Raw genomic sequence first — 13110 nt, 5'->3', positions numbered from 1 at the left:
CCATTTATAACCATGTTTCACCTATAAATTAGTTATTTAAAGTTAAAGATGTTTCAATATTATTGTTTGACAAAATTTTCTGTTGTCAATAGTATATTATTTACAGTGGATTTTTGTGAAAATCCATCTAAATCAGGGGTTCTTAATGACCCCTTTGGCACTCTGTTGAAGTCTGTAGAGTACTTCTCAGAATAATGTTTTTAAGTGCATAAAACAAATGCATAGAATTGCAATAGAAACTAACTAAATGGGAAGGCATTTATCAAAATCCTGAAAGTTCCAAGGGATCTGTGGACCCAAAGTTAAGAACCTCTCTTGTCATTAGGCAGCCATGAAGTAGAGCGCTTCTTACAACGAAAAATTCTCTTTATCCATAGCAAACTTTATTGTATTGAATTGTATTGCTACATTTGCCTCCATTAAAAACCAGTCTATTATCTCAACTTGGAGCGGAGGTTATTCAAAGTGTCCAGACAGGTCCTATCAACCTGGAGAAGTTTCAAGCTTATTGATGTACTGAACATTGTCTAAAGTGCAGATTAGTTAATTTTGTGGAAATCCACCTATACTTTAGCCAAATTTGAAGAAGAAAAAGATAGCTGTCTCTGTTTATCTGAACCAGCCCATGCTTTTGCCAACTCACCACAAAAGAGATATAAGCCACTTTCCCAGACTTGCTCAAGTCTTGAGGTACCATTATCATAAAATCATGGATGAAATACCTAAGATTTAAGGATCTGTAGTTAAGGTATAACACACTTGCCCTTCCTAGTCTTAAAAAATTGCCTGGAACATTAACTAGTTAAGTGAGTTGCCTAGGTACCTGTCAGTACCTGTAAGAGGATAGTCTTTCTGACTCCAAGACTGGTTCTCCAGTCATTGTGCTGTACTACCTTCTGTGTACTTGTATTTCTGTAAATTAATTTTCCTCCTTTTATGAATCAATTTAAATCTCTTTGTGTTTGGAACCTCCCGCCCCCCCAAAAAATCCTAGAATTGGAGGAGATGGGTAAAGGTAATTCAAAGAAAATAATATTAATTTTATGGAGACTCATGATGATTGCTAATCCACTGTGATTGTTAATGTGGTGATTCTCCAAAATCTCTATCTATGTTGTGTGTGGATTTGCTTTTTTGAAATTGAAAGATATTTTAAAAAATGAAATGTTGAATCCGTGAGTATTGACCAAAATGTTGTCAATAATTGCTTTAGAGTTTCCCTTGGCGGTTAGATAGAACTGACTTCACAAATAGGCAGAATAGGGATATGCCTATATGCATGCATATATGATTTGAAAGTCCCTGAATAGGGTCTTCTCTCCCTTTGTTATCTTACTTTTGTAACTTCACTCCTTTGGGTATTGACAACTTTTTCCATCTTTCAGAAATTATTTTGAATTTGCTGGTGGTATTCAAACTGTTTTGATTATATACTCCATCAATTAAAAAAATAAAACAGACAAAAAATAAAAAAAACTCACAAAATGCACCCATCATATGTGCATGTTTATTTATTTATCAATTATATACCTCTAGCAATTATTCTGTATATTATAAAATATAGACACAATACAAACTAAGCAAAGATGAGTTGAAGATGTATTGGATACTAGAATCAATAGTTACTTGAGTAGGGGAGTGACATGATCTGACTGTGTGCCTTAGAGAAACTGTTTGGACAGCTATGTGGAAGATTGATGAAAGAGGAGAGAAATATGAGACAGAAGAGATAAATTAAGAGACTATTGCTATGTTCCAAGTGTGTGGTGATAATCCTGAGCTAGGCTGGGTGAGTAGAGAGAAATACACAGATATGAGAGATGTTTTGGATGAAAAAATGACAAAATTTGATTTCTGGTAGAATAAGTGAGTGAGAGTGAGGAGACAAAAATGACAATAAGGATTTGAACCTAGGGGACCAGAAAAATGTTAAAGCCCTCTACATTAATAGGAAGTTTGGAAAAGGGTGAGTTTAAGAAAGATAATATAATAAGATCTGCTGCGCATGTCAGAACCCATCCAATATCTGTTAGCACATCCAGTGAAATTTACTCTGTCCATCCCAGAATGAAAAGGTGGGGGGCAAGGCTTAATTATTGATCACTGCACTGGATCATCAAACACACTTTTTAAAGGGTACCCACCATAGCTATTAAATTACATAAGACTGGGTAGGAAGTGGTTATGTTGAGGGCCTGGAAGAAGATTTCCCCAATCTGCTGCTTTTGTTGGTGAGGTATTGCTTAGATTTTAATTGCCCTGAAGTACTCCTGTTCAGCTTAGAAAGTGGGCCTTTGGAAGTTTACACACAAGAGTAGCTACTATCAGTAACTGAGAATAGGATTTTATCTATCTTCCCATGTTCAGTTTCTTGATCACACAGCTCTTAGAAGTCAGGTCATCACTCACCTCCCCCCACAAGGAACATTACTTCTATTTTGAAAGCACCTGAACATGCAATGTCCTTAAATGATGTATTTTTTCTAAATTCCCAATTAACATGCATTAATTTTTTTTACCATTAACAACCTCTTCTCCTTAATATGAGAAAAAACTTCCTTCATTGGCCATGTCTAAAAATAATCTTAATTCCCCCTCCGAATCCATCCCCTCTCTGTCAGATGAGAGTAGTATGTTTCATCATGAGTCCTCTGGAATCAAAAGATGGTCATTACATTGATCTGAGTTCTTCAATTTTTAAAGTTGTTTGCCTTTATAGTGTTGTTGTTCTATATATTGTTATTCCAGCTCTACTCACTTTACCCACTATCAGTACAAATCTTCCCAGCTTTCTTTGATCTCTTTAGGGTTTAGACCTCACAGTGGTGTTACTTGATCAAAGGTTATGCAGTTGTCTAACTTTAGGGACAGTTGATTTCTAAAATGGCTGTACCAAATTTATGGCTCTACTAGTAATGCATTTCTGTACCTGTTTTCTCAAAATACTTCCAATATTTATTATTATTTTCCTTTGTCAACTTTGACATCTGATGGATGTAAGGTAGAATTTGAGTTACTTTAATTTGCATTTCTCAAATTATTTGCAGATTTTTTTCACGTCACTGTTGATAGTTTAAATTTCTTTGCTTGAACATTATTTGTTAATTTTTTTCTATTTATCAATTGGGTAATAGCCTCTAAGAGTGTTGAAGAATCAAGTGACACCCAGATAACAGCTTAATTTGCTGTTACTAGGACAGCAAGCATTTATTAGTTGATAGCCAACTGAAAGCAAGACTGGAAAATAGGATCAAGGGTCAGGAGCAGAGACAATTTTGAAAAAAATTGAGTCCACATAGGGCTAAAGAGCAACATTTTTGAGGAAAAATGAGGTGATAAAGATAAATCTAACGTACTTTATAGTTTTCCTTAGGCTATTCATACTTTCAGAGTTTCTATTTTATTCAATTAAACAAACTTTTATTTAGCACATACTAGATACACTGAATACAAAGATAAAAAAATAACTCTATGCCTGTTTTGAAAGGTCTTATAAGCTGTTTGGGGTCATAAGATGTGTGTGTGTGTGTGTGTGTGTGTGTGTGTGTGTCCAGAGACTATCTATATGTGTATGTATACACACATATTATACAAATTGTGCTATGATAGTTATATGGGAGAGATCAAGCAGTGATGAGAAATTCAAGGCAAAAGAATATGAGAAAAGGATCATTCCTAGAAAGAAGAATCAGGGAAGGCTTTTTGTTGCTACCTAATCTGGAATTTGAAGGAAAAAAAGGCTTCAAAAATCATAATTCACATTTATTGACTATGACATGTTACGATTTACAGACGACTTTTCTGGCTTATTCTGTGAGGTACTGTAGGAAGTATATGCAATCATCTCTGTCTAACAAATGAGGAACCTGAGGCACAGGGTTATTTAAATTGTGACATATGTTGGATGGGGCCAGGAGAGCCCAAAATAAGAATGTGGGTGCCTAGCAGCATAGTATGTGATGGAAAATAACGTGAAGTAAAACTGGAAAGGTGAATTGGGGCCAGTTATGTAGGACTTTGAATATTAAGCTGAGTATTTTGTATTTTATTTCCCCTGTAAGCAAGAAGGAATTACTGAAAAGTTTTTGAGTGGGAAAGTGATTGTGGTTATTGACTGACCAAAGGATTCTTTGTACAAATGAGGAATTATACAACTGCTTTAGGAGTGTCAGTACATTAGCTCCCTTTATATCCCTCATGCTGAGAATCAGTCCATCTATAAGTGAGCATCTTGTCAAGTGCCTCCTATGTGCCTGCCAGGTATCATGCTCTGCACTAGGGAGACAACAATTAAAAACGATACAGTCTCCATTATACAACACAACAGGGAGCGAATGTTAATTGAATTGAATTGGAAAGAGAGACAGTTTAAGAGACTGAAGAGTACAGAAGGCAGATGAGAGCCTCAAATAAGTTGGTAACAGCGAGAGTGAAAAGGGGAGGTGGTGGCATTTATCAAAGTATCAAGGAATTGACAGGACCGGGAAACTGTTTAGATGGAGCATGTCAGAATGAATGGTCAAAGTTGGTAGGTCTTGAGAACACTGGGAGAATGGTATTGGCATTAATGGGAAGTTAGGGGGAAGGATAGTATTTAGGCAATGTAACAAGTTCAGTTTAGGACATTCTGAGTTTAAGATGCAGATGGGACCTTGTATGTATAAATGTTTTCTAGAATATATGCTAACTTGAATATAATTATACTTCTCTGTGCTATTTCAAGACTTTAAAACATTGCTCTTGACTTGTGCTGTGCTTTCAAGAAATGTAAGAGAAAGTTCATTTTGTCTGTGTTTATGGTGAGATCATTGTTTAAAATAAATTCCAATCCAATAGCTTCATAGTTTGAATACTTTAGAAATATCTCAAACTCTTCTGTCTCAAGTGCTAATATTTGATTCTACAGATGTTAGAAATTATGTGTGTATGTGTGTGTGTGTGTATACACAGTAGAATAGTTTTATACACCAAGACTGTCCTGTATATCATTACTGAAGATTTCTGAAACATTTTGTTATGTAATTCAGAATTCATAGAAAGTCTATGTACATAGATGAGACGTCTTATGAGTTATTTTTAGATCAGAACTTGTATATTGTGTATTTTTATGTGTTTATATAGGTGTGTGTCCTTCAGAATTATGCAGCTAATCTAGTGCTAAAAGTATTCTTCATTAAATGTGCCAAAATATAGTGTTTGTACACTGCTTGGACCCAGAGTGGTTTGCATTGGCTCAGTGCCTTTCCAGCAGAGTTCCAGACTTTCTCTGTGTGAGGAAACCACACATTAGAACTACCAGTATCTAAAGTATGAACTTTATTCTCTTTGGAATGAGAGTCATTAAAAAATTCTGGTTCTGACTAATTCTCATTCCCTTTCCTACTCTCTACCTCTCACTCCCAGAAGTTCTGGGGGAATTTTTGTTAGTGGTGGTTTGTCTATTTGTTTGTGTATTCACTCCATTCATTCATTCATTCATTCATTCATTCATTCATTCATTCACTATTACTAAATCTAGGAAAAGGTACATAAACAGAATGCAGATTAAAATCTCATATTTGCTGAGTCAGTCCATGCTTGTCAGGATGGCATTGATTATTCTAATCATTTCCTAGACTTTTTATTTTGAGGATCAAAATTTAAAGCAAGAAAGGGTCTTGGATGATATATAGTCGAGTCCCCTCAGATTAAGGAACTTTTGTTGCCCAGAGACATTCAGTGCTCAAGGTTACATAAGTGTTAGAAGCAGTGCTAAAATATGATCCCCAACAGTTGCATTCAAATCCATTGTTTCAAGTAAATGGTAGCCACAAAACTGTGGAACTAAAATACTCTAAAATATTCTTCTTGGCATTTCTTTATATTTATATAGAAGTTCTATAAAAATTCTAAATAATGCCTAGTCTGGAGTGCTTTGATCAAGTTAAAATTTGATAAAGTTAAAATTATTATTTTTAAAAAATTATTGAAGTTTGGGGGAATAAATACAGAATTCTGAATAAATCACTGTCAGACACACAAATGAATCAACCAGTCAACAATAATTTATTAAGCATTTACTATATACTAAGTTCTGGGGATACAAATGCAAAGTTCTGGGGATACAAATACAAACCTCAAAGAGCTGTCATTCTACTAAAGATAGGCATGTGATGACTTTTTATCAAAGAATAAAATCACTTCCAGCTTGTTTTAATGAACATTTTACTTAATTTATGTAATTAGCATTTTCTATAAAACATGTGCATCAACCTATATTTTTGTACAGTGAGTTATACTTTTAATTTATTCAGAGTGTTAAATATCACAAATCGCTTTTCTTATATGGTATATTCTTCCATTAAATAAACATTTACTACTAAATTAATTTGATGTTAAAATCTACCTCTCAGATTTGTCCAAAGTGAGGCATACTTGTAGCAGGAATGACCAGGTATGTAAGTATTATTCATCCAAATATCCACTGACTTATTTTACTCCTTTGATTACCTGTGTTGGTAAGTTAGCTTCCCTTCTACTAGTTGGGGATTATAATGTTCTACTGCCGCCTACTGGGTAATAGAAATATGAGGAAGTATGAATTGCCTTGAGATAATCTAGGGAAGATTGGTACAGTATTTCTATACCTCGGTTAGAGCCATTGCATATAGGAGTGATTCTACTACAGTCCCAGAGTCATTCTGGTTCTGATTTATGGGGCTTTGTTTCAATCCGCTTGCTTGAGTTCTTGCTCTGCCACATCTTAGATGTCTGATATAAACAAATCACTCAGACTTCTCCGGGCCTCAGTTTTCTCACTACTAAAATAAATAGGTAAGACCAAGCAATCTCTAAAGGCACCGTTAGTTCCAAGGTTCAGTGACGAAGTTAAAAACAAAATAAAACAAACAAAAAAACCTGATCTCTATAGTAGAGATGAAGAAGGAAAAAATCATTTAAATGGTCCATCGTGCAAACTGATTTCAAGATAAGAACCACAAACCAATAGAAAGTTGATGTTCAAAGGAAACAACATTTATATATGCTGATTCTTAAGAAAAAGTATTAGAAGTTTTAGATATGCTTAAGATAACAAATTGAAGCAAAATTAACTTTAAAATTTGATTGTTATTCAGAAAATTTTATTTTTCCTCATTCCCTGATTTCTTTTTTGACATTTGTCTTTTTTGTTATTTAGCCTATATTCTCTGATAGATGTAGCCATGAAATCCTGTTTCATGGTGAATTACATAGTTCAACAAGATTTTCTAAAACTTAGAAAATGTAGCAAATGTGGTGGTAGAAATTTACTTCAGGGATCTGAAACTACTAAATAGACTAAATCAATACATAAAAGTATTTATTTGATTAGTTTTTGTTCATCATTTAAAAAAAATAAAATGTTAATGGCAGTTTCCTAGAGTGAGGGGGCACAATTTTTTTTTCTTTAACTCTAATATATTTTTGAGAGGAGATTTGTCCTTTTATTATTCTGGGGGAAGAATAGTTATCTAAGTCAAAGTAGTAAGTAGATTTGGTCATTTAAATGATAGCATTTTCCTGTTCTTTAACAAAATACACTTGAAAATACAGCTATATTAATGATTGTCATTTTAAACAAGACACATGATCCTCTCCCCAAATGCTTGAATATTTTAATAATAAAACAAATTCAGTTTTTGCTGGAATATATGGGATTTTCTTAACCCTTACTCTGTTATTTTAATGTCTCAGTTCTGATTGATAAACATTCCTGAAAAGAACATTTGATGAGTCAAAGCAATTCTTGTTGAGTCCTTTGCTGCACTAGAAGGTTTAGTAAATCCCATCATTAAAATCTCAGAAGAAATCTCTAAATTTATTCTTTCTGAAGTGTTCATGTATTTTAAATGGGCATTTTTAAAAGTTTTAACCTTTCAAGTGACACATTTCTAATTACTAAGACTTTACATTTGTCATGGAAGTAATATTTCTGAGAGTGTCACAGATTTGACTTGGAATGTGCTCAGGTAAGGCCTTTCAAATGACTTGGACTTAGATTTATTTGATTTTTTAAAAATCCTATCTTATGAAAAAGTCTTTTTAACATATCAGTAAAATGGGCTGAATTATTAAAAATGAAGTTAATTTATCACCTCTTCTCAGGTATTCTTTTTAAAATTTAGATTTTTTTCAGGAGTGGGGGAAGATAGGGAAAAAGACCTATGATTTCATTTAAACAAGGACCTCTGTGTTAGGAAATTCACCCTAACAATACAGACCGGCATCTACTCTATATAGTCTTATAGTCTGGACTGAAAATGGAGAGAATGTCCATCAATTGGGCAATGACTGAACAAGTTGTAGTATATGAATGTAATGGGATACTATTGTGCTGTAAGAAATGAGGAACAGGAGGACTTCAGAAAATCCTGAAAAGACTTATATGAACTGATGCTGAGTGAAATGAGCAGAACCAGGAGAACATTGTACACAGAAACAGCCACAGTGTGTGGTGACTGATTTTGATAGACTTCTCAGCAATGCAGGACCTAAAACAATTCCAAAAGACTCATGATGGGAAATGCCATCCATATACAGAGAAAGAACTTTAGAGACAGAATACAGAATGAAGCAAACTAATTTTTTTGTTTTATTTTGTTTTTTTTTCTTTCTCATGGTTTCTCCCATTTATTATAAGGTGTTTAATAAGAATGTATATGTAGAGCCTATATCAGATTTCATGCCATCTTGGGGAGGGAGAGGGAGAAAATTTTAAAGTTATGGAAGTACATGTTGGAAACTAAAAATAAATAAATTGATAACTGTAAAAAAAAAACAAACCCACTATTTTTCCATTAGAAAAAAAACAAATAAAACAAAATAGATATCAACAAAAAAGAGTTGTCTGTGGTCACTTTGAGATTATGTGACTTCCCTAGGATTATATGGTCAAAAGTTGTTGGCCTTGGAATCACTAATACCTAGACTCAAGTCCTGAGTCTGACACATACTAGCTGTTGTGATCGTGGCCACTCCTCTTAAGTGTCCCAAGAAATTCTCTAAGACTATAGATTGTAGAGGCAGTTGTCTATTTGGACTGATGTCAGAGATTCTCACACTGGGAGTTCACACCAGTGGAACTTTAAAAACAAAAATAAAACAAAGTACAAAATGGGATAAGGAAGGTTTCGATTATCTGATAGGATATAGTACTTCACCAAGAGACCTATTTTGTCCATTTAAATACAGACACATTATGGTACAGGGAAAAGAGTGCTGGATTTGCAGTTCAGTCTGGCTTCAATTACCAGATCTATCACTGGCTACCTTCATGGCTTTGATGAAGTCACTTAGTATCCCTGAGTCTCAGTTTTCTCATCTGTAAAGTGAAGGGGATAGACAAAAGGCTTCTGAGGTTCTTTCTAACTCCATGATCTATGATAAATGTATATAGTGGTTGACTAGTTATTTAAAAAGAGGTGTTTAGGTTGCTTAGTTGGAGAAAATAGTGAAGGACAGGCATTTGTTTCTGCCAGGACATTTCTTGGATGCAATATTCTTTCACAGAATGGTCTAGTAAAGAAATAATTACCAGTGAAAGTCTTTGAAATAATGTATTTTTCCTATATTAACTGGTAAAAATGACCAGTCTTCTATTATCTCTAAATGCCGCTTCAATTGATCTAATATAGCAAGCCCCACTTTAGAAATATGGTTTATAAATAACTTTATGTTACTTTACTAACCATTTTTCCTAGTGATACAGTTCAGGCATAGATAAATAATACATATCTGTATGCTAACCAAATGAGATGAATTTTTAGTGGCACACAGTTGATTAGTTAAAATAGCATAATAGATGCTAGAGATTATAGTCCAGCCAGAGTTGTAACTAAAGAGTAACAGTGGAGCCTTTGTCTCAGGGCATCAAAATTTAATGGGCATAATAATTGAAAAGAACTATTTTAAAAGATCTTGCAGTTTTCAATTTTTGCATTTGTATTTTGAAAACTCTTGTACTCTTTGAGCAATACGAACAGATTGAGTAATTTTTGATGAGGAAATTAAGGCAAAAAAATATATATGCATATGAGTTATTACTCAGATCCCACATCATTCACTACTTGAAGGTAACCTGAAATGTTGGTCAAATTTTCTGATTATCTTCAAAATTTATGAAATACCTATATGACTTTTAAAAAACCAACCTAAAATTAAGATGTTATATCTTGTAGACTGAAAAAGGAATAATGTTAAAAGTCTCTTCAGGTTCCCAATGTAATCTTTTTTTAAATAGAAAATACTTTTGTTGCTGTCTTTCTTTGACTCCCAGCTCACTATGAAAAAGTCTTTGTTGTTTGTCTTTTCAATCCATAAAGCATTCTGAAACAGAAGGATGGGCTTTGGTTGTGTTGTTTAGCTGGATGAATACCCTGTAATTGAATTTTGCATGTGGATTATAAGCAAAAATTCATTTATGAATTAGTGACTTTTTGGCTTTCTTTGCTTTCCATATGAGGTACAGATTTTCTTCTCATTCTTCAACCTTTGAATTTATCCTTTTCTGAGAATACGTGAGAAATGAGTAAATTCTGCCCATTATGTATAAAGTCACTATAAAACGATAACCATCCTTTTAATTCCCAGTTGCTTGAAATTTAGAAAACTGAAACCATTTGGACATCATTATAAATTAGCTTTCAAGCTGCAGCTTACTGCTTTGTTTCATAGTGATTAATTTGTTCACATAAATGCCAAACACATGCTCTCCAATAGTCACAGAAGTAAAACAATGGAATCCTTAAATGTGACTGGTTCCCAGCTAAAGTGGTGCTGTGAGAGTCCCATCTGCTCATTGTAATTAAAATACTGCTTAGAACCCTAACATTACTTAGGGCATTTTTCTTATTTCATGAAAACAAAATTCTCATTAGTATTTTCCAATTACTTTTTTTGTCATCTTACCATGCACTAAGTTCCAAGGGTTACATGAAGTAAAAAGAGACATAGTCTCTTCCCTCAAGCAACTTATAGTTTGATATTATGACACATCCTATTAAAAGATCACTAACAAAACAAGGAGGGAAAAAACAAATAGAGAACTTAGAGGAGGGTACGTTAGAACTGGAATCAGGAAGACCTGAGTTCATATCAAGTAGCAGATATTGTGTGACCCTGGGAAAGTCACTTACCCCTGTTTACCTCAGTTACCTCATCTGTAAAATGAGCTGACAAGGACAATGGCAAACCACTCCAGTATCTTTGCCAAGAAAACCCCAAATGGGGTCATATAGAATCAGTCACGACTGAACAACAAGAACATTTTTTTCTAGGAAGTGGTAAGAAGTGAGATTTGCACTTCTAGTTGGTTCTTCTAGAATGGGTAAGAATTATAAAGATTGAAAGAAAAGGGAGAGAGAATGACTAAAGATTTGAAAGTTGAAATACCTCAAGTAGGTTTAGTGGATAGACCAATTTGTCCACATGTCTAGATTCAATTTAAAGTATTGCTAAAGAGCCTGCTACTTGCAAAGCATTGTGATAGGCACTGGGAGGGATACAAAATTAAAATAATATATGCAGCCTACCATAATGAACTGTACAATTCATATAGGAAACATTCACTAGCCTGGAGGACTTCCTTTAATATTCTAAAACCCTTAAAACTCTAATACCCTTATCATGTCAATTGAGCCAGCTTCTGTTTATTGATCTCAGGATTTTACTTAAATTGAAAGTTAAAGAATAAGAAAAAAATGCATATTGGATATGTTTTGCCCTTGGTGAGTTTCAACCTTCTCCCTGAAGCTTTCTTGTCACATTCATATCACCTTCCTTTCCCTGTCCCAATACCTGGGACAATTCTTTGTTCAGAGAATTTTTAATTAGCTTATTTCTGAGTGCTTAACTATGCTCAGCAATAAACTCAACTTTGAACCATCAAAATATTGAATTCCAAGGGATTTTTTAAATAGTTGCATATATAATACAAGTTTTATCACTTTAGTTTTCCTGAATAGTTATTAAATAAATATTTATATTGTATATATGTATATACATACATATGTGTGTAAATAGTTATTTAAAAAAAACAAAAAAAAAAGGACTCGGCATCTCCAAATTAGGCCATAGGGGATTCGGTTGACCTTGCCCTTGTTAACTGAATTCAATTAGATTACTTCTTCAGGAACAGAACAAATTGCAGATAAAATTAGAGGGTTTTTTGGCTTGATTTTTATGGTCTTATCTTTATTTGAATGTTTCCCTAAATAGACTATCCTTGAAAAATAAAATAATGGGAGCATTTGTCTTTGCTACATGATAACTACTAAAGAAATTCTGTTACATTATAAATTAAACTAATTACTTGTAGGGAAATTGAGTAGATATAGAAATATAAAATAAACATAGCAATGAAACCAAAAATTTATGAAGTTATAGTTTCTAAGAAATTTATATGGAATAGTTGGGTAAAAGTAATCACTTTAATTTCACTCCTTTATTCTGCATAAGAAATCATGATACATCCTCACTACAGAAAATTGCCATTTAATGTTCACTAACTTTTAAAAATATAAGATTGGATTTTTAAAACAGATAACTCAGTCTAATTTTCTAATTCTTTTCAAACTCAACATTTTTCAATAGTAGCTTGTAAAACTGATCATTAAAACATAAAATAGTTTTAATAATGTCAACATACAGTTTATAGTGTTGTAAAAGCAGACCTAGAATTATCCTCAGAGTTCATCTAATCCAACTCATTTTATAGATGAGGAAACTGAGGCATAGATTAAGGAATTTGCACATGCTCATGCCTATAGTAAGTATTAGAGGTAGGATTTAACCCAGGTCATCTGGACTGTAGAATCAGGCTCTTTCCAGTATACCATGAACCCATGATGTCATGACCACTGAATATTTAGGATAAGGCAATTGGTCCATCGTGTTGTTTTTACACCATTTTAATAATTTTAAACTATTCACCTTAGAAAGTGTAACTCAGTCTAGTCTTCCATAATGCTTTTTCTATGATAAATTTATCAGTGATGCTTAGGATATAGACTTAGCAATACCAAGAATAGAAACTCGTAATTGATACTTACATCGTAATCCTATGTGTGTGTAGCAATCAGTTAACAAAAATTA

The 13110-nt window shown here is 33.4% G+C and overlaps 1 protein-coding gene across 1 annotated transcript in view; it reads left to right on the top strand.

The window, feature by feature from the left end:
* Positions 1 to 13110, top strand: part of SEMA3D (semaphorin 3D) — a 244030-nt gene that overhangs the window by 127247 nt on the left and 103673 nt on the right. The window lies entirely within an intron of this gene.

The sequence above is a fragment of the Notamacropus eugenii genome, chromosome 3 (assembly GCF_028372415.1).
Source record: "Notamacropus eugenii isolate mMacEug1 chromosome 3, mMacEug1.pri_v2, whole genome shotgun sequence".
Taxonomy (NCBI): Eukaryota; Metazoa; Chordata; class Mammalia; order Diprotodontia; family Macropodidae; genus Notamacropus; species Notamacropus eugenii.
The sequence above is the reverse complement of the archived record's forward strand: the minus strand, read 5'-3'. Positions and strand labels throughout refer to the sequence as shown.